Genomic DNA, 22,415 nt, shown 5'->3' on the forward strand with positions numbered 1-22,415 from the left:
GAATTTTTAGGTGAAAACTCTATTTAATCTATTTTGGAATAAGGCTGTAACATGGAACAAGTGAAGCACTGTGAATACTTTCCGGATGCACTGTAAATGGTCATCCACACAAAAAAGGGCATGCTAAAAAACCATAGTGGCAACATACCAAAGTCTTCAGTCTGGGTGTTTTAGGTCTTTACCAGATGAATTATGTCTTGTAATGTGACACAAAATGAACTAATAACTCAGGTGTCTTTCTACTTAATACATAATATGGTATGTCCATCAGAGTGTGAAAGAAGTACAAGAAAATAAAAGTAACCTGAGAGTGGAGGTACTACCAGGAAAAATGGTTTTCAGTGGGTGGTCAGACTGTCATGGCTAGAATGTAAAATCAAATATACTGGAAGTAGCAGAGCTTTTGTGTCTGTACATATAGCATCTAAATACTGTTTATTCTTTAACTCTCAGATTAGGTGTGTGCAACAGTCAGTATTACCCTCATAGCGTCTTTGGTGGGGAACTCAAGCTTTCAGCTGCAGTTTGTTACAAATCACAGAGAGATGTGTGATGTCGAGTTTAACTTGAAATCTACATAACCGCAGCAGAATATGAGTTTGTTTAAACTGTTAATAATATTTGCAAACATATTACATATTAATGTTTTTCTGTTATATTTACATTTACGGTTTTCACTGTGAAGTACAATTACAATTAACAAAATTACTTTTGTTAAATCAGGAAGCTCCCACAGAAAAAAGCACCCATGAACGTGTGAGCAGTTATCTATAATAAATACATTGAATTTCCTGGCTGAAAAGCAATGGTTTCCTTATTCAGTGCATAACAGTGGCACTGAATACGACTGGCAGGAAATATTTTTCCCACTTACTTTCACAAACCACTAAAGTGCATATCACATATTTTTTTCTTTTTTTTCTTCTTTCTTCTCTTTTCTTTTTTTTTTTACATTTTGTATCACTTGCCAGGCCATAATGCAAACTGATGCAACAGATGGCTGTTAAATGAGTTTCCTACATTAATGAAGCATCCTATTGTTAAAGTTGTGTACATACACAGAATTTCTCTGATGTGCAGCAAACACACCCACATGAGCTTTCATTCCTTTACTACTTATTCTGGCTATACATGGGGAGCATTCCAGTCGTATCGTGGCCCATGTGAGCTGTGAAGCAGCCCAGCTCGCCTGCTCTCCATCACGTCTCTGTCACAAGTGCAGTCGGCAGCTCCTAGCTCCTAATTTGCTGCCTGGAGTTGGCGAGTTGAGGTCTGGCTAGTGTTAAACCACTGAATGATAAGATCCAGGTCGTCTCCTCTTTAAGTCCTTGTTTTTCCATATGAACCAATGCTCCCATGTTTGAAACATGGGGATGACTGTTTGCAGACATATAAAGACATCTATTTACATACACATTAAGCAGGGAAAATGTGTCTGAGCAAGCATACATGCACATACAAACACCAACACAGGAGCACACACTCTCTTCATTGCCCCAATGCTTCCTCAAAGCAAAACAGAAGACGTTTGACTTGTCTGGAGCTTAACGCCTGCTGTTGCCTCATTTGACAATTCCTCGTTGTGCAACAGATGATCTATATATTGTGACAGAGAACACACTTGGATTGGCTCACGGCTGTGGGTTGCTAGGGGTTGCCTAGATCAGACAGACGGTTCTCCAAAAAAGATCAAGTTGGTTTGCATTGTAACTACTTTTCAGCCAACCTGTGACAGCAATGCAGCATCCAAGGCCATATCTGCATCTCTAGATTTACGTGTTCTGCTCTAGCGTTGCATTAAAATCTTTTCAGCGTGGACCTTTCACAGTTCCGCTGTGTTTTGATTTGTGTAAATTAAATTCAATTTGATCAGACAAATCAAAGATTCATCTTAAAGTCTGAAGATTTGCACATCCCCTAAGACTGTTGCAACCTTTCTGGCCTCTGCTGAGATACTGTAACCTCATACAATCATTTTAAATTGCACTAACATATTGATTTACAACTCACAAGGGAAAAAAGCTCAGGCTAAAGCCAATCAGCTGTGTATTTGCTAATCAGAACCCAGAGGGGGGGAAAAAAATCATGTTAGAAAAGTGAGATGGAGATGTGGAGAAAGTTGCCTGCGGCAGCACCGCCACTCGCTCACCATCTACTGACTGCATAATGCTAGGCTATAGATCTGTTTTTGCTGGCTCTGACTGACAGCTTACCAACGTTGTCAGCAACCTTGCAGGAGCTCACCACTCCTACATCTTTCACAGACCTATCAATGACCTTCAATTTCACACGCCAGACAAAAGTATCAACTGAAAACTTCCTTTTATCAGGTGTCAGTCTCAGAGTGTTTCCCCTTGGAAAAGGATAATGCAGAAAGCATAACAGGTCAGGCTAGTCACTCGCTCCCATGACTCATTCTCTGCAGAGAGGACCATCTTTCAACCCTTGTGATGTTTCTGATGAAGTAGTCAAATCCTGTTAAGTGTGGGATCTTGCCTAGCTTGGCCGAGTCTCCCTGACCTCGAGAATTCATGACTGCCACATGTAAAACTTTTTCGTATACCCCAAATCCACACAGAGCCATCATTTGTGCCATATTCTCTTCACACTGCAACATAGAAGAGAAAAAATATTACACATATAGTGTTTTGCTCTTGATTTTGTTTTGGATTTTGAATGATGAAGAAACATCTGCATAAAAATAAATCTTAGTTAAAAGGATTAAAGTCTATCTTACCCCTGAATGAGAAGTCCAGGTCCTCAGAGGAGTTTCTTCGCTCTCCGATGGACATCAAAGCAGATGAATGAAGGTCATCATTGTGCACCTAGAAAATATAGAGCTCAGAAAGTCTGTCTCAAAATGCATACAGATAACTCCATCACTGTCCACCTGCATGTCGTTTTGCCCACATACTTTGTTGAATCATATCTGTCACTCCCGGTCCTTTTCCTCATCAGTGTTCAAATCCACCTATTGTGCTTTTTAGAAACCGGATATCGCTTTCACTCTCTTTGTCTGCCCTCTACCTGACTTTTCTCCCATCTTCTTCTTCTGTCCTCTCCTCTCTTCCCAATCCAAATATGTCCGTCCTCCTCAATAAGTGTCCAGAGGTCTCCAATGAGGGAACACTCCCACTGTCTGTTTCATCTCCAAGCATGTCTCAGCTTGCTTGAAATCACATGAATGGCCTTAAAATTGCTCCAAAATAAAGGCAGCTACAAAAGTACAGATTGTAGTAATATCAACGATTCAAACAGGGCTCACACATCCAAGGCTGCCAGAGAATTTATTTTAGTAATGAGATGGAGAGATGCCCTGCACATATCACAGCTTGGGCTTTGATTTATGCCGCTGAATGAGGTGATGCTGTAATTTGTGCACGAGGGGAAAACACACACAGCCATTTAGTGATGGGATCCAGCACTGTTCAGTGGCACTCTCCCAGCCCATCTGGCTTCATTTACAATCCAGTTGGAGTCACACACGAACATTATACTTGGCTGTCTTCGTTTTTATTGGTCAGCCTTGATTTATGACCATCAAAGTCCAACATAATTGGCTGACACTACATGTCTTTTATAAGTCATGTTCAAGGGGCAAAGCATTGGCGGCAAAAAAAAAAAATGCTGGAAAATGAGTGAAAACAGAAGGAATGCATGACGTGATGCCTTGAGAAGGAGCAGCAGAGTCTCTGCAGCCGAGGTTCCACTTGTGTATTTTTATAACAGGCGCCTCCTTGCCCAGCTATGTATGGCTGTGCCAAGCACTTGTGTACACAGCAATGGCCAAGTCATGTAACTTGTAGACGAAAAACATCTTTGTAGGATAGGTTCAGTAAGTAGGGAAAACACAGAATATATGTACAGGAAATATGAACACTGGGAAAAAACATATTACCTAATGTCTAATTTATTGGTTTAACAGAAATTTGAAATCACCTTCTTGTTTATGTAAGGCGACATAAGTTATGACACCCCAGATAATATTAATATTATAGATAGATAGAGATTGATTGATTGGTAAATGGCCTGTATTTGTATACTGCTTCACTTAGTCCCTAAGGACCCCAAAGTACTTTACACTACATTCAGTCATCCATCCATTCACACACTGGTGATGGTAAGCTACATTGTAGCCACAGCTGCCCTGAGGCGCACTGACAGAGGCGAGGCTGCCGGACACTGGCGCCACCGGGCCTTCTGACCACCACCAGTAGGCAACGGGTGAAGTGTCTTGCCCAAGGACACAACGACCGAGACTGTCGGAGCCAGTGCTCGAACCGGCAACCTTCTAATTACAAGACGAACTGCCAACTCTTGAGCCACGATCGCCCCATTGTTTATGTAAGGCAACATAAGTTATGACACCCCAGATAATATTAATATGATAGATAGATAGATAGATAGATAGATAGATAGATAGATAGATAGATAGATAGATAGATAGATAGATAGATAGATAGATAGATAGATAGATAGATAGATAGATAGATAGATTGACTTCAAACTGTGAAGAAATGCCCCAAATGGGTTATTTGCTAGGCAATATGATGACATCAAACCATGTGATATATTAACTGTTTAGCTGTGTTTCACCTATGATCCCGTAGTACTGATGGCAAATGCTCAAAACTGAAAGACAGCGCTCCAGCTACATCACTTCTGAGGAAATTAACATAATTGTACAGTATAACATACCTACTACCACTGAAAATACAAAGTGTTTACCACTGCATGCAGCATCTGTATATCTGTGTTACTAATCTTAGGTCTCTAAACTAAAAACAAAATAATACTTGGTCTATTAATATGTGGATGTTCAGGATTTTGCTCCACATTTTTACTTTCAGTTTTAGTCTTACTTGTTTACTTCATCGTTGTTGAGACATGACTGTGCATGGATACTACAATGCAGTCCACAGTTAAAACCAAATCATCTACAACACAACGCAAAGGTTCTTACAGAGACCCACAAGGATTCATCACAGAGACTGATTGCTTGTAGCATAAATCAGCTGTGAAGTGAAGCTACATTAATTGACGGTTATATTGAGTGTGACCAATGCCCGTCACATTCGAAAGAATTAAAGGTGGCTTTCAGAGTGCATGTTTTACTTGTGATTGCAGTTTTATGGGATGGCACATTCTTCTGGTAAACTCACCGAGGGAGGAAGTGAGATTTTGTGTTTCTGAACTTGTTTTTCAAAGTCTTTCTGTTTTTCTAGTGACATGATGCAAAGTCAAGCCTATCCACATGGGTGTTCCTTCTGCAAATCATAACTAAATAGAAAGCTGAATTATGTCTCTTTCAGGAATAGCAGAAGAGATTAAATGACAGAAGGAAAAAAAATATACAAAAAAAAGTAATAAGACAGCAGAATGAGAGTTCAGCCAAGCAGAGATTTTTTTTCCTTCTTTTGCCTCTGTCTTTTTTTAGTTTTTGGAAGGCAGCCTAAAAATGTGCCTGTCGCAGATGTTTGGACAGAAGGTGTTTGCATGCTGTTCGTTTATACGCTGCCATACGGGACACAGTATGACCACCACAATAACCAGTAAGTAACACTCTCCATGTGCACAATTCCTCGCCAACTTCTACCTTCTGTTTTTGGAGGAATCACATACCCCCATGGATTGAGATGTACCTTGAAGCTCCTGACTTGCCCCATAACCACAGTTAATGATGCTGCACCCAGTAAATGATTTTTTGTGTTAGCTTGGCTTCGGGAAGGAAAACAAACTGTTTCATTGAGATTTCACTGAATCGCTTCTTGTGAATATGAGCACAGGTGTAAACTTCAGTGCGAGCACAGATTGCTGTAGATCGGGGCTTGTCAGAACTCCCACTCATGTAAACTTCTTCTTCATGACGTGGTAGCTTTGCTCAGCTATGCTCTACTGCAGAAAGCTACCCGGGCCATCTGTCATTCTGCCCGTGAAGGTGAACAGACTGTGTTCCTGAACCAGTTCCAAGTTTCTCATGCTACCACTCCCACTACATATTGCAGGGGTACAGTATCACTGTCACCAGCTTTGTGCTGCATATTCATCAGTTTCAGCACTTTGTCAAAGTTCTAGCGTCAACATCGCTGATGTTGACTTCCTCTCAAAAAGACACCCCAAAATACAATCCTGTTATAAAAGGAAGAAAACTGAAGGATCCCGATATGCTTTGTGAAAATGTGTTGATTAATGGTGCAGACAAGTATCAGAAATTTGCAATGTGGGGAAACTACTTAATGAGAGTAGCAGCGTGTAAAGTGACAACTGTGCGTACAAATCAGCTCGTATGTGTCCAGCTATCAGAACCATTTGTCTTGTGTTTGTTTAAATCATCTCCGCCATCACATGCGAGGAGAAAAAGAAAACTTCACTCATTAATGCAGCTCACTGGTACGATGGAGATGAGGCAGACTGATGCAGCTCCAACCATATGCTGTTCATTTTTTATCCTTGAGCCACAGCTTCCTGCTTTTTTTTTTCTTTTAGCAGAGAGGGGAAGAGAGCTGATTTAGTCATAAATATGTTATTAAATCTATACAGTCGCCAACAAATTCTGCATGTGGGTCCCACAATTCCCTGGACACATAGCCTCATTTTGAGGCTGAGAAAACACACAAGTCTGCTAGCAAACATTTAAAAAGTAATTTTTCTTTGCTTGCCACCAGTTATTTGCTCTTACTGCTCTGCCCGACCGCTTTCAACGAGCTGAAACGTTAGCGATTTGCACAGCTCTCAAGTCTTACCCTGGCATTACTGAGTTGTGGATTCCTGGCTCAGTTGTTACTCTAACAGTTAGAAATAAGAAGACGTGAGATGGTTAAAGCAGCTGCTTCTGCTAGCACAAAAGTTCAGAGTCCTGCTCCATTGCACGTGTCCTACTTCATCTATTCATCGTACATTGTACAAACATAGAGAGTGGATACAAGCTACAGTAACAAACAGCTGGCTGGAGTTTCATATTCGCAGAAAAACCCAAGATCATAGCACAGAACACCTCATCTTACTATCTAAAAATTGCATTGAAATATTATTGTTCTTTTTTTTTTTTTTTTTAAATGTTCCTTTAACTTGTTGGATTTCAGTAATGGGAGATTAAATTTCCTGGGAGTCTTTGGACATTTGCCAAGGGATACAAATTTGCTGTACAGTACACGGCACAATATGCACTACTTCCTAAAAATAAAAAATCCACTGTATAATTCATATTACCAATTTTTTATATCATCTACAAATACTGTTAGGACATATCCCCATTGAATGAAAAGGGAAATTAAAGAAGAGGGGACAACTTTTTTCACTCGTCTTAATCAGATGGGTAATTTTTCTCATTTGTTGGTTGGCTTTCAAAGCACTCAAGGCCAAGTTGCAACATAAAATTTGGAACAACATTAAAAGAGATTTAAAACCCAGGAATAACATGAATATTAGCTGGTTGAAACAAATGCGTTTTGATTTGTGTCAAAGAGCCTATTTGATGAAGGTGAAGTGGTAATAAGTTCTAAAGACGAGGCTCTGGCCTCCGCGGTGTTACGTGTGAAGAGAGGGGCTGTCAGGAGAGAGCAGCTGAAGCTGAGCAGGGAACGTGGGAAGGGATGTTAGGACGAAGGAGGTCTGAAAGATAGATATGGGGGTACCAAATCATTGAGGGCTTTGAATGTGAGAGTAAAATCTTGATTTAGCTTTAAGGTGACTTTACTGGATGATTTAATATCACTGCAGTATTTCTTTCTTCGCAGTGTTACTGAGCTCAGCATAGAGAAAAACCTACTACATGTAACTGAATAAACTCTGCCCTTGAACAACCACTGTGTCAGGATAGCATAATACCGCAGGTCTCTGAATATGCATGGCTCTGTTTTTGGAAGGAGCAAATAGGAGAGACAGTTACTAACATCCTTTGTCGAAGGAGCGAAAACCTCTCACAAAAACTTGTTTTCTGAATTGAATGAAAGACTTTGACTAGAAGAGTTAGCAAGTCAACATTAGCTAAGAGGTGATTTTTCAGCCTTTTAAGCAATGGAGAAAAGAGTTCATTTCAATATGCATCTATTTTATTAAGTATTCTGGGATTAAGCACAAAAGCAGCATAAAGTAACATTTAGGTTTGAGCTCTGTGAATAATAACAGATGTATACTGCATGACCGCTGGGCTATTTTTTGTCAACAACACCAGTGTCATCATTTACCCGCTTTTCCATAGGAGGAGAAGAAAAACAGCCATCAGGACTGGACACATTGCTTATTTGTTTACCACCACATATTTCATTGACATGCAAATGTGTCTCTCTACCCCCACTCTTCACAAAGAAAAAAAAGAAAAGAGTTATTAAAATTCAGGTAATGTATTCCTGTTTCTGAATTCTATTTGAGAAACGTTATTAATTTCATATATCAAGTTTGGAGCGGCCATCTGTTCGCTGCGCACCGCTGCACCTCTTTCCATCTGCCCCTGAGTTCCCCACGCACCGTTCTGCCGCCGCCAGCTCCAAGTTTTTATGCACTCTGGCTTTTTGATTTGTCACTTATCGCCACCAAGGCCCATGTGACCACCTGAGCGTGCTCGCTCCAGGATGGCAGCGGCCTGGCGGGGGCATTCAAAAGGATCAGCGATGGTGACTGCTGAGGTTTAATAAGTGACTTTGCTGAGCCACAGCCATGGCTGCTACCTTCTGATGCTGCTAAAGCCAACTATGGCTTTTTTGTTCTCCTTCTATTCACTTCTCCATTATTCTCTGGACCCACAGCCCCATACCCTCCTCGCTGCCTGCTATGTTTTTGGGGTTTTTTAATCACGCTTCTTCTTCTTTTCTTCTCTTCTTTGTTTAACTCTCTTTCTCCTCCTCAGTGTTCTCTCCTCCAGCTACAACACCCCTTTCCTCCCTCCCTCCTTTCTGTAAGTGGAGGAAGCAGATTGTGCAGTCGGCACAGTGCGACGTGTCCCTGCCACAGTTAATTTAGCATCTGTGCCTTCATGAATATGAATACATTTACACGTCCAGGATATAATTAGGTGGTGGAGTGTGGAGAGGGTTCATGACACTCCAGGTGGGGAGAGAGAGAGCAAGGGAGAGAGAGGGAAAGAAACAGAAATGAGAAGTTAAAATAAATAAATAAAGAGGAGCAGGTAAGGCTACAACAATCTCCCAGGCAGTGTGACCTCTGTTGCCCAGCTAAGCACTCACATCAATCACACAGAAATGGCTACAACTGCATGACTGAGGCGGTTTACATGCCAGGCACAGAAAGGTAGATGCAGATGCAGGCTGTGGGGCCAGTAGTGATATAAGCTGATGATTACCATCAGTCTCCATGTCTTTGTGTCGCCACACTTGTATGTTTATGTGTATCTTCAGAAGCCTAATGACATATTTTAGGCTTTAGGTGCAGCAATCAGACTTTATGTTAGCACTACTGTGACATGTAAATACCCATGAGGACTCAGGGATGCTCCTTTGTTTTTTGAAGATGATATAGTCCTTTCTTTGTCCGACTGTGGCAGTCGGAGTGCACTGGCATGGGCTGCATTGTTAAATGGTTGTAATGAAGTCTGAAGCCAAAGGCAATTTGTTCTCACTGGACTGAAAAAGAAATTATCAGAGTGTAAAATAGCTCCATCAAGTGCATGCTGGTGGGGTTATATTGTTGTTTTCCTAGGCTGTTATGGTAAAGAAAATGCTGAGGTTGAATGTATAAAACTTTCGATTTTGCAGTGCTCAAAGGTGTTCACGCGTTTTGAGCAATGACCAAGAGGAAGAAAGAAAGAGTTTGCAGGGGGACAAGTCAGGGCTTGGACGAGGGCTCTGCCTACCGCTCGATAAAGCAGAGTACAAAGAGGAGAAAATAGTAGAGATGGAATTGTTGAATTCTTCTGAAATTGTCAAATAATTTTATGATTCATTTCTAAACATTGGCAAATAACTGCAGACCACACAGGTGCTTACTCTTGAATCTCAGGAACAACCAATGAAAGCGCAGGATAATGGTAACTGACATATAATTGGATGGGAAATAACATTGCTTGTTACTTTTCTTAAAGTAATTTGGAAAATGACTTAATTATTTGCTGGAGAAAGCAATTTGTTAAACTACTCGTTACATTACTTTTGCATTACTTTGCAAAATAGACTGAAACCCACCATTTGTCACTCAGGGTTCTTTGCTAGCTTTGTGTTAGCATGCTACCTGAGGAGATGCTCGCAAAGAGCAGATGTCGTGTTAGCAGCATGATGCAGCAGTTTCTGTCCTGCAGGGATTTGTGCTCATGTCGTTTAGTGCAATAAAAATAAAATACTCACTGAAGGTGCAAAATGATCAAGAGTCAATGTCAGAATTCGACACTGAGCCAGCTGAATTCAAGTTGAAAAACCACTGAACTGCTGTTGATCATCGGTCGTGGTTCCGATGTTTGCTGACGGTGCAAAAGTGAGTAAAAATCCATTTCAGACTTCAACACTGATTCAGTGAAATTTCATAATTGAAATTCCATTGAAGTTCAGTTCATTTTTTATTCATCATTCCAACATTATTTCAATATACATCACGGGTACAAAACCGATGAGGCTGACAGTACAACTTCGATTTAACAGTTGAAACATTTTTTAATTAATCTGGAAAATCAGCTAGCTGTAGCGCGAGTGTGCAGGAAGAAAAGAGTGTGTTTGATGTTGTTTTCCACTTTCGATCGACCTGTCGCGCATAAGTGAAGATCCTGAAGAATGCAAGTAAAGATATGATTGTAATTGTAATGCGACTACTGAGTTTATACGAGTAACACGTTACTTCGGAACATATTATACCAACACTGCAAGGGGGTTACCTAGACAACCAAAGCCTAGAATGGAAATTAGCAATATACTGTAAGCTACAAAGCAATAAGGGGAACTCTTTCTATATGGAAGAGTCTTAAGGAGACAACTGAGCTTTATTCTGAAGAATTTCTCTAAAAACAAAAGCGAAGCAATAATGAATTTTGGATGATTCACACACATGCATTCATAAATACAACGTTTATAAATCTGAACATGTGCATTTGCTGTAATTATATATTGTCGAAATATTTTTATATTAGGTTTACTCACATGTGGCATTTGTGTACATTTGCATGAGTTTATAATGCAGATTGCTCTCATTTTATGTGTCGCTTTGTTTGTCTCAGTAAAATGAAGCTCAGCTTGGCATGTGAGTCCATAAGTCATTCACACTGCGTAATGGTTTATTTGCCAAAGCGCTGTGCTATTTAGGCACCAGGGAGGCACAGTCTCCAAAATGTTTAATGTTGTGTAGTTTAGCCATATGCCACTGTTTTACAGCAAGCATCGCCTGTGTCATTACACTCCGGTGCATTGGGCGCTTTCCATAATGGATCCATAACGAGAAGTTGCTGCAAATGAATAGCCAAACATCTTTGGGGATGTTTGTTTAACACAGGTGTTACCCTCATGCACTTAGAAATGATTTTGAGATTCTGCTAGCCTGTCAGGCAGCGGCTGGCGTTGGCGTGTGTGGAAAAGAGACTGCTTTTTTTCACCCTGCAGTTCTTTTGTGGAGTCAGTAGGCAAGGATAGCAACTTGTGGCTTTAGAAGTCACATTTTGCATTCATCTGTTGTCTCTGTTCCAAGCTGAATGACATGACAATCAGTTCTTCTAACCAGCTTTCAAATGAGGGGATGTTTGAATTGATAAAAGAGTCTCCTCATCCATAAAACACTACATCATTCCATTATCAGAGATGTCCTTCAAAGCAAGAAAACAACATTGTCTTTAAGGTTAGAAGTTTGTGATAGAGGCTGCACACTGTGCCACTCTGTTCCTCGCCAAATGCTCGCTAGGAGACCATGCAAGGTAATTGATTTTGGATGCAGTCATGCAGTGGTAGTCCCACCAACTGTAGATAAGAAAGAATTTCAAATCAAAATTATGTCTGCACTATGCATATGAATCAGATCAGACCTAATAAAATAAAGGTATTAGCAGCGAGGGAGGTAGAGAAGTAATTAAAGCAGCTCACCAGGCACGTCTTTCGTTTCGCTCTGGAGGTCTCGGTACCTTGGGGTAAGTTAGAGAACTTGCAGCTTTTAACAGGAGGCACAGAGGTCATCTGACTTTGACTTCATGCCAACTTTTCAACAAGGGTTCATACTGTGGTTCACTGGTGTGCAACCTATATTATGTTTTATTAAATATGTTATTCCCCTTCACATCAAATGCTGTGGTACAAAATGTATAAAAAGACTTTCAACTCAGGAGTAAATAGAATAAGTATCAAACAGTTATGCCAAAAAATTGCTGCCTGTCATTTCTCTATATTTCACTTCCAAGCAGTCAGACTTTTTTTAAAGTGGTCTTGAGCAATAGTTTTCCATTCTTTCAGAGGGTCTGTCAAATCTATTTTTGGACATTGGCTGCTTTTTCACTCATTTTCAGCCCAGTCCTTGTACCTGACCTCTTTCAGAGGAATGCTTTTTGTTTTTTGTGTTTTTGTTAAGGCTCTTAATAAACACACATAAGAGATAACTTAATAAGGAACCATGTCGCACATTATTACTAGAAGTCTGTCACAAAAACACAGACTTTGTCCCCATTTCTTTAGTTACATGTGCAGTATGTCCTTAAAAATGTTGAGGAAACTGGAAACATGGATGATGCATCTATAGTAGATGGACAGCATTTGATAGTCATGTCCTTAAGAAAACAAAAAAACAGAAAAAGAGATCCAGCAAAGACCTTACACCATCTGATTTTGATCCACCATGCAGTACCATCTGGAAAGTGTATGGTTGGCAGCAGCTTCATTTTTCAGCATGATAACGAGCGTGACAATGATCCCAAACACGGTGCCAATGCAGAAAAAACACACAATAGAAAACTATCAATCATGGATTGGCATCTTCAGAGCCTGGAGCTCAACATTGTTGAAGCAGTGTGGGATCATCTTGACAGAGAACAATACAAAAAGTTACCCAACACCCAAACAACAGCTTTGGATGTCCTTCAAGAGGCCTGGAGAACTATTCCTAAGACTACTTATACAAATTACACACCAAACAGTGATTTCAAGCTCATTAGAATTGTACAAACTCTGTTTTCACCTTAGACGCTGTATTTCCACTTCAATAAACTGCTGCACATATTTTCCAAACAAAGAAACAAGTAGAAGCTCAAGACCTTTTCACAGCACTGTACATATCATATGTAGAATATTGCATGCAATGCACACTCAAGGTTTTTATGCATTTGATTAAAAAAAGAAAAAGAAAAAGCCCACCTGGGCCTCAGCTGTATAAATTTAGTTCATGCATGTTGAATAGACTTGAAATGAATGTAGACGGGAGTAATTAGACTCTTTGTAAAATGTTGACTCTAACAGACACAAGAACACAAACATTTCCCACAGCATGATATGCCACAAATTGACAAGCAACAGTGGCTGAAATGCCTGTGTCATTTTTCACAGTTCACATTCTCTGTCACACACATTGTTCTCAGCAATCTTTTGTGCACACTACATTACCAGAGCTAGTTAATCCATTTGGAACCAACTTGGGCCTGATCTCAGTTACCAGAAAACAAGCGAAGTAATGAAGAAAACTAACAGACATATTGTTAAATGGATGCTGGGGGAAAAAACATGCCGTGTTTCTTCATTTACATACGAAGGATTCTGTCCATCCGCTACAGGAACACCAGGGGTCAAACTATAACAACAATCTTTGACCTAGAAGAAGTTAAAAGTTCAAGCGCTCTTGATAAAAACAGTAGCTACTTGATCCATACTTCTTTAAGTCTGTGCCACCAGCCACCTCTTTGTAAAACACACTCCACACACCCTGCACTCACTCTCGCTTCCTTTACTCTCTCCTATCAGAAGTTTAATTGAACAGCCCTTTGGCTGCATGGGTTGGGGTAAATCTGTCTGTCTCTGCTATGGGTTGTGGGCTCTCTGGGGGGAAAAGGATTAACCCCTGCAAAAACTCTGTGCCCTCACACACCTAAGGGCTTCCCTTTCAGTTTGTCCCTGGATGCTCTTTCAGTATCTTCCTTGATCTGGACCTCTCTGGGGTGCTCTCTCGTACTCATTTTATGTAGGTGTGTGTGTTTTTTGTTTGTTTTTTGTCCTTTCTTCCCACCAATTTATCAGTTTCTTGTGGTTTCTGCTATCCAGCTTTCAGTTTACGTTTTTGGTTCCTCCTTTTCTAGAAAGAGGCATAGACACGAAGACATAAGATTTTATTTAGTTACTGAAACAGGTGCAGTTGAAACATAGCTTAAGACTCAGTCTTTCCAGCTGGAGGAACTAGTAGGGCAGCCAGGGTCGCAGAAATGGCAACATGACTATTTTTAAAAAACTTTTATTTAAACAGGAAGCAAAACTCTTTAAGATTCAGGATCTCTTTGGGGAGAGTCAGGAGACCAAGACAAGCAGCATTAACATAGCATGTTTTTTATGGCTGGAGAAACTGGAGCTCGCAGTGAACTGCACAGCACACGTACAATAAAACTAAGCATCCTTTTCCTGTGAAGAAGCAGTGCTAAGCGTCCACTGCATCCATCCAGTGATTTTCATCTGCTTTTTCTTCTTCTATCCAAGCTGTCATGTTGAGAGGTGTGGTACACCTTGGATCTGTGACAGAATCCTGCACAACTTACATGCACAACTTCCTGACTTCCAACCTCCTAACAGAAAAATAACTTGAAAACATTACAACAAAGAAAGATGAGCAGCGTGCCAAGATGTGAGGGAATTCTTGTATTTGCATAGGTATGTACATGTGTCTGTGGAGGCAAAAGGCTGCAAGTTCAATTCCTTTTATTTACATTCAGCTCAAGGTTTTTTCTCACTTTCTTTTCTCTCACTCATTATATTGCAAAATTATATTATGAGTGAGAAAAAAGGAAGAGTATATATATACACACACACACACAAAAACATGCACATCTTATTCTATGCGACTCTCCTTTTATCCCTGCTGGATTTTATCTGCTGGCTCCAGAATCAGTCCAATCCAATTTATTCTGTCCTTCACCCTCACAGAGTCATTTACGCCTACTCTAATTTCCGTATCATTTAATTCTCCTCCCTATCTTCATCTCTCCAATCTTCATCTCTCTCCATTTTCTCATGACACCACATTGGAGTTAAAAACAACTCTGCTAACAACCCCCAAAAACCAACCAAAGACTCAATGAAGACAGCGTGGTTTATAGCTTTCAAGACAAGTGACCACTGAGAGCACATTGATGTCACAAGAGGTTTTACTGCTGATTTGATACTAAAAACTTCTTGTTTACCTTAATTCACTTGAAAGCTATCAATTTAGCAATCAGCTAGCATGCTTGAGCATATGGAATCTATTTGCAGTTAAGTGTAGCTCAAAGAGGGATTTTCACTTCTTTCCTTTCATAATTCTGTACAGCAGCTATCACGATGGCACATTTAGGAAATCAGTTATTTTGTTTCGTCTCTCTGACTCTAGGTAATTTAATTATCTCATTATTCATCATGACTACAACTTTTTTTTCCTATGGATTCATTATTTGCCTTTTATCCAAATATAATACACAGTTTTCATCTGTATTTCACTTGTACTGCTATAATAACTAATACAACTAGAAAAATTTGCATTTCCTGCGAAAATGCAGTGTGGATGCTTAAAGCTGAAGCTGTATGCAAAAAGTAGCTGAAAAAGCTGAAAAGTTGCAGAAATTGTAAAAACTTTGCAGAAGCAAAAGAAGTTTGCTAAAATGGAATAACTTAGCAGAACTGCAATATCTTAGAGGAAACATAATACTTGGCAGAGATACAATAGCATAGCAGAATTTAGCAGAAATATTGTAACTTACCAGAAACATGATAACTTCTCAAAAATACAAGAATTTAGGAGAAATAGTATAAGATAACAGAAAGAATATATTTAGCCAAAAATACTTAAACATTACAGAAACACTATGATTTAGAAAAATAGTACAACAGAGCAGAAATATTGTGATTTACCAGAGACACTGTGATGAACTATGAATATTGTAATTTTAAATTAAGACTATGTTTTAGCACAAATATTATAATTTGGCAGAAATACTATAATTTAGCAGAAATACTATATTAAGCACAAATCCTATAAAAAGCAGAAATGGTATGATTAAGCATAAATACTACATTTAGTAGAAATACTTTGTTTTAGCACAAATCCCATAAAAAGCAGAAATACTGTACTATGATTTAGTAGAAAAACTACAATTAATCAGAAATACTAAATTTAGCAGAAATACTATATTAAGCACAAATCTTATAAAAAGCAGAAATACTATATTAAGCACAAATCCTATGAAAAGCAGAAATAATATGATTAAGCATAAATACTACATTTAGCAGAAATACTATATTAAGCACAAATCTTATAAAAAGCAGAAATACTATATTAAGCACAAATCCTATAAAAGCAGAAATAGTATATTAAGCACAAATCTTATGAAATAGCAGAAACAGTATGATTTAGCACAATAGTAATAAGTTAAACAGAAAAATTGGAAAAGCAAAATGGACAGCTGAAAAAATGCTGAACATGCTGAGGTTCCCTCAAATATACTTGTTAAATGACAAAAATCTGCAAAAAAATTTATTACAGCCACACAATCACAAATATGTACACATGAGGAAACACACATGCACAGAGAGACCCACACACAAGATCCAATTCAGTCAACCAGTCTAAATATATTGAATTTAAATCTTAGAATGAGATCATCCCATTAAAAGCCTTTCTCTCTCTCTCTCTCTCTCTCTCTGTCACACACACACACACACACACACACACACACACACACACACACACACACAGGGAGAGAGAAGTAAGTTTCTAGGTCAGCCTGGGAGCTGGTGAATTTGAATCCACCAATCAGAGAGGCTGTGCACTTTTCCCCACCAAAACAGGTGCATCTGTTTACACACGCAGCAGCACAGAGAGACACAGGATTTTTGCAGTCTATTTCTCATAGTGACGACTCCCCTCAAACAAATGACCATAATTTCCTAACCGTAGGGGCTAGAACGGTCATTCTTACACCGTTTTCTTCAGAAGAGATGGGGGAATCTTCAAGTGTTGACAATTTAATATTAAAATATGAATTTTTAGAGATATATGACATGGATGACTTGTTGACTTAGAAGCCACGAATTCCCCAATATGCAAATTTGAATGCCTGAGACCACATATGTGATTGGCTGGCTGGGAAGCCGTGCAGGCCCTGATTTGTGGATTTGAATTCCTCAGCCCTCAGATATGATTGGCTGGCTTAGAAGCCACGAAGGCCCCAATATGCAAATTTGAATGCCTCAGGACACATATATGATTGGCTGGGAAACTGTGCAGGCCCTGATTTGAAAATTTGAATGTCTCAGTCCACACAGAGGATTGGCTGCCTGGGGACCTGGCAGAAATATATAGAAATACTATTATTAAGCATAAATACTACATTTAGTAGAAATACTATGTTTTAGCACAAATACTATAAAAAGAAGAAAAACTATAATTTAGCAGAAATACTATATTAAGCACAAATCCTATAAAAAGCAGAAATACTATAATTTAGAACAAATAGTATAAAAAGCAGAAATACTATAATTTAGCAGAAATACTATGTTAGGCACAAATCCTATAAAAAGCAGAAATACTATAATTTAGCAGAAATACTATGTTAGGCACAAATCCTATAAAATAGCAGAAATACTATAATTTAGCAGAAATACTATATTAGGCATAAATCCTATGAAAAGCAGAAATAGTATGATTTAGCAGAAATACTGTATTTAGCACAAGTACCGAAAAGTACCAGAAATACTATGATTTAGCAGAATAGTAATAACTTATTGAAACACAAATGCACAGAGGGACACACAAACACAGGCTCTAATCCAGTCAACCAGTCTAACTATGTTCAATTTAAATCCTACAATGACATGCTGTCAAATAAGGGCAGGGTCCTCTCTCTCCCACTAAACACACACACACACACACACACACACACACACACACACACACACACACAGACACAGAGGGAGAGAGCTGCCGAATTTAAATCCACCAATCAGAGTGGCTGTTTACGTTTTCCCGCCAAAACAGGTGCATCGTTTTACACACGCAGGACAGAGAGGCACAGGATTATTGCAGTCTATTTCTCATAGTGAGGACTCCCCTCAAACAAATGACCGTAATTTCCTAACCGTAGGGGCTAGAGTGGTCATTCTTACACCGTTTTGTTCAGAAGAGATGGGGGAATCTTCCAGTGTTAACAATTTATCATTAAAATATGAATTATTAAAGATATTTGACTTGTAATGCACCATAACTGAGTAGAGCGAAGCAAAAACTGCCTTGACTTGCCCTCAAACAACGCTTTCTAACTCTAAATCTATTTGGAGTATCGATATCATTCTTTCACCGTAAGAGACAGCAGGCTTTGGTGAACAATCATGGAAATTTTCAGGTCTCTGTGGAAATCCAACCAAAAGTTTTGACGAGAGAAAAAAGTGGTTCATTTCCACAGTTTGAAATCTGAAGAAATCTGAGCGAAGGACAAATTTCCTACCCTCAAACAAGTCCAACTCATTTCAGAACGGTAATAGGTGAGAAAGAAATTCTTGAATTGTGAGCGTCACGAGTGTCTGAAGATATACCGGGACAAGCCTCATGTCTTAACTTTGCTTCGTTAAGGAGATATGACGATTCGAATATGCCTCTCATTACAGAAATGCAGCGGTGATTTTGAACAAACTCTCCATTGACTTTATATGGAGAGTTTTCTGACCTTGTGTTAGTCTGAGGAGATTTGCCAAAATTCTATAAATCCCACAACAATGATGGTGACATTTTCTGAAAGCCAGCAAAAATACCTACGTTTTGATGTATAATTTGTGGAAGTTGAGTGAAAATTGAGCAAGTAGCAAGAAGTTGTTCGGACATGAAGTGAAAATTGCAAAACCTTCAGTGACACACTGGAAGCCAAGAGCATAGCAACCATAACAACGCATGTATTTTGTGAAAAATCACAATTGTGCAACTCAAAACTTTAAGAGGCATAAAAGTAAAATGGTAAAAAATTTGAAAAAGCTGAATCATACATGAATAGCCCAATAATTTGTGAACATTTTAAAGTTTGAATGGTTGTTCTAGGTGAAAGTATGAGGAAGTAGTTAAGTTTCAAAAACAAGCAAAATTTAGCAGAATTTTGGAAGTTTCCCATTCATTTCAATGGGACAAATTAAAGGAAAAAAGTGGAATATTTTAAAAAGTATAATAGCAAAAAATAGCAAAAGTCATAGCGATCATTAGCAGAAATAGCAGAATAGTTTAAAATTTGAACGGTGAAAATCGGCTGAAAATTGTGGAAGTAGTTAAGTGCCAAAAAGTGTACGGAAGCAACTGGAATAATAAAGTAGAATAAAGAATAAAGAGAAACAGGAACTCAATAGTGTGGATGCTTAAAGCATCCACACAATAAATCGTCTTCTTTTAGTGTCTCAAGATGCCGCTGATTGTACCTTTATACTGTTTAATGGTATATGACTGTAAGCTTATTTTCTTTATAAAGTACAAGTTTTTAAATGCTCCTAGTCTTGCCAGATCTTTGAAACTGGCATGCAAACTCCCAGTTTGGTACAAGTACAGCTGGTCCAAGAACATTCAGATGACCTCCAAAAGTTGCGCCTTTGTCCTGAGAGAAAATGATGTGCCAAGTCCCCTGTCTGTATGCCCTGCAAGCAAACGCAGACCTGGCAGCGATGCCAGTCCAGATATGGGTAGGAGTTCTGCAAGCCATCTGGGAAAGCTCCAGGAGGATCCTGGGAGGGCCTGGCACTCATGAATGGGTTCTGGGACCTGAAAGTGCACCATAATCATAAACACAACTGCTTGAAGAATAATGGAGCACAGACACACGCCTTCAAGTTCACTTGTTTTACTTAAGCAATGTTAAGATTTATTTTTCCTATTCAAAATATAGAAAACTCTCAAATAAAGCTTAAAAATACTAATAGAGTGAAATATATTTTATATAAAAAAAAGAGTTGAGGCTGGTTCACTTTGAAAATACACTGAAAAAAAGGGACTGGCCATCTCTTGGATTTATGTAAGCATCTTGCATGTATTTAACACAATTGCCTCATGTTTTAAAGATAAATGTAACTATATAGTGTAAAAACTACATGATATGCAGAAAGGGTGTATTAAATTGTTCATATCATGTTCAGGTGAAGTAAGTCAATAAGATAGCAACGTTAAATCTCGTGAAACCACGCGTGATTTCATCTCGCGGGCTTTGGATCGTGGTTTAAAAAATGCATCCATCTCAGTCAAGTCGAGCAGCCAACTCTACGTTTTTTGGTATGTCTTGATTTTTTTAATTAATGTTTACCATATTTCAGCCAAATGTAGTTAAACGTCTAGAGTGCCGCCATGTAACATGCTAAAAAAGAGCCGTTAGCTGATTTGCTGTTTTATCTGTTGTCAAAGAATTGGCGCTTTTTCATTTGAATTTGTCTTTGGCACAAGAGCCGTAATATCACATTAAACCTAATTACGAGGCACTCTCAACATAATTTGGTTTTCTGTGTGAATAGATTTGCCAACTGACTCTTCAGTTACATTGTGTATTTACTGCACCGTGGTGTTAGTGAGATTTTGGACATTGAACAGCTTAAGCTAATATCATCAGTGGCATTATGCTAGCTTACATCCCTACCCCTCCTGCCCTCACCTGCTGTCCGTTTGTTTTTTGTTTTTTTTTTGCTGCACATTGAGAGATGACCTCTATTCTGCATTTCACCAGGAGTCAGCTGATGGATTGTGGGTTCAAGGTGTTATGGTAAGAAAGTATATTCTATTTTCGCTTAAGGTTTCTGTAACTTAATTATAATAGATTTTTTATAGTTATTAGGTGCATGCATACTCAAATAGACCACCCTATTAATACAACTGAGAAATCCAAAATCTGCCATAGGTTTAACCTGTATGTATTGTCAGAAAGGTGATTACTGGACTCACATTAATGCACACTTGAACTAAAATGAGGTTGTAACTTGTGGGTTCTTGGGTTGCAAATCAGAAACAAACATCTTTGGATTTTTTTAATCCCATAAGATCTGGAAACACAGTTTTTATTCAACAAAACATTGCTGATTAACCAAGCACAGTGCCTGCTGTTATTTCAAAATAATTTTATGTCATTTTAGATGAAATGCAGCATTCCAGTGCATCCCAACCATGCCTTTACAGTCAAGGTTTCTGACGGAGCTGAGTTTCTCTCTGACAGTCTGCTGAAAGTGTTTGCAAAGTGATCGGGGGAACAGGGCACAAAGCTAAAGGATGTAGCTGCCATGATGACAGTACGAACTTTAAAATTCTTTAACTACAAAGTGTATATGTATTGCATTAGGTCAGTAAAAGATTTTTATGCTGCATCCATTGAAACAGTCAACTATTACCCGTGAGTACTGATTCCACCGAAAGGATGCCATAATTTTCGTTATGCATTTACTGGCCCACTGAGAAAAATTTATCTTTTTAAAAAAAAATAAATGTTCTGGAAACTATATATCCATAAAGTTGATGTCAAACAGGAACTTTTGATATTTCTTTGTAGATGCTGGTGTTGCATGTTGACTGGTTTAAGTTTTGGTCTGGGATCATTTTCTTCTGTGCTACTGAAAAGTTCACAAATCTCTGTTTTCTTTGTTATAATACTTTAGGATGACATTAATGCTCGAAGGGAGTCTCATCAAAGTGCTCCGCATCTGTGTGAAAGACAATTGCAACATCTTGGTGCAGGAGTTCATGGTGAGTGTTTTATGAGTAGATTGTGGCTTTGCAACTTTTAAAAATGCATTTAGTTATCCACTTGATCCTCATTGGACTGGTTAGGACCAGTAGTCCTCTTTAATAATTTGAAGTTCACATGAGGCCTGGTAGTGAACTCGGCCGCCCCCCCTTGAGGCCCCACCCCCCTATATTAGGGGTCACATCAGTGTGAGAAAACTTTAAATTTGTCATTCTAGTGAACAAAGGAAAATCCCACCAGTATTTACATTAGCTTTTGTTTGAAAAAAAAAAAAAGACCAACAGCTAACCAAATTGTGGGGCTGAAAGTCTAAATTCTAACATCTTCTGAGTGACATAACCTGGATTTCTGATGGGCCGGTGTCTTTCTAACAAAAACTAATGTAAAGCATTTGAAATTATTATGTTTTTCACTCTGTCTTAGAAACTCTGTTAGACCATGAATGGCAGCATGGCAGGCAACTCTTTGGCTATAGCTATTTACTATGTTGCTTGCATTGGTTTAAATTACTCTAACATTAGAACTGGTAGATTCAAAAGAGATGAGTTTAAAAAGGAATCTTAAAGAAATGTTTTGTGTTTAACCA

The sequence above is a fragment of the Astatotilapia calliptera genome, chromosome 22, assembly GCF_900246225.1.
Source record: "Astatotilapia calliptera chromosome 22, fAstCal1.2, whole genome shotgun sequence".
Taxonomy (NCBI): Eukaryota; Metazoa; Chordata; class Actinopteri; order Cichliformes; family Cichlidae; genus Astatotilapia; species Astatotilapia calliptera.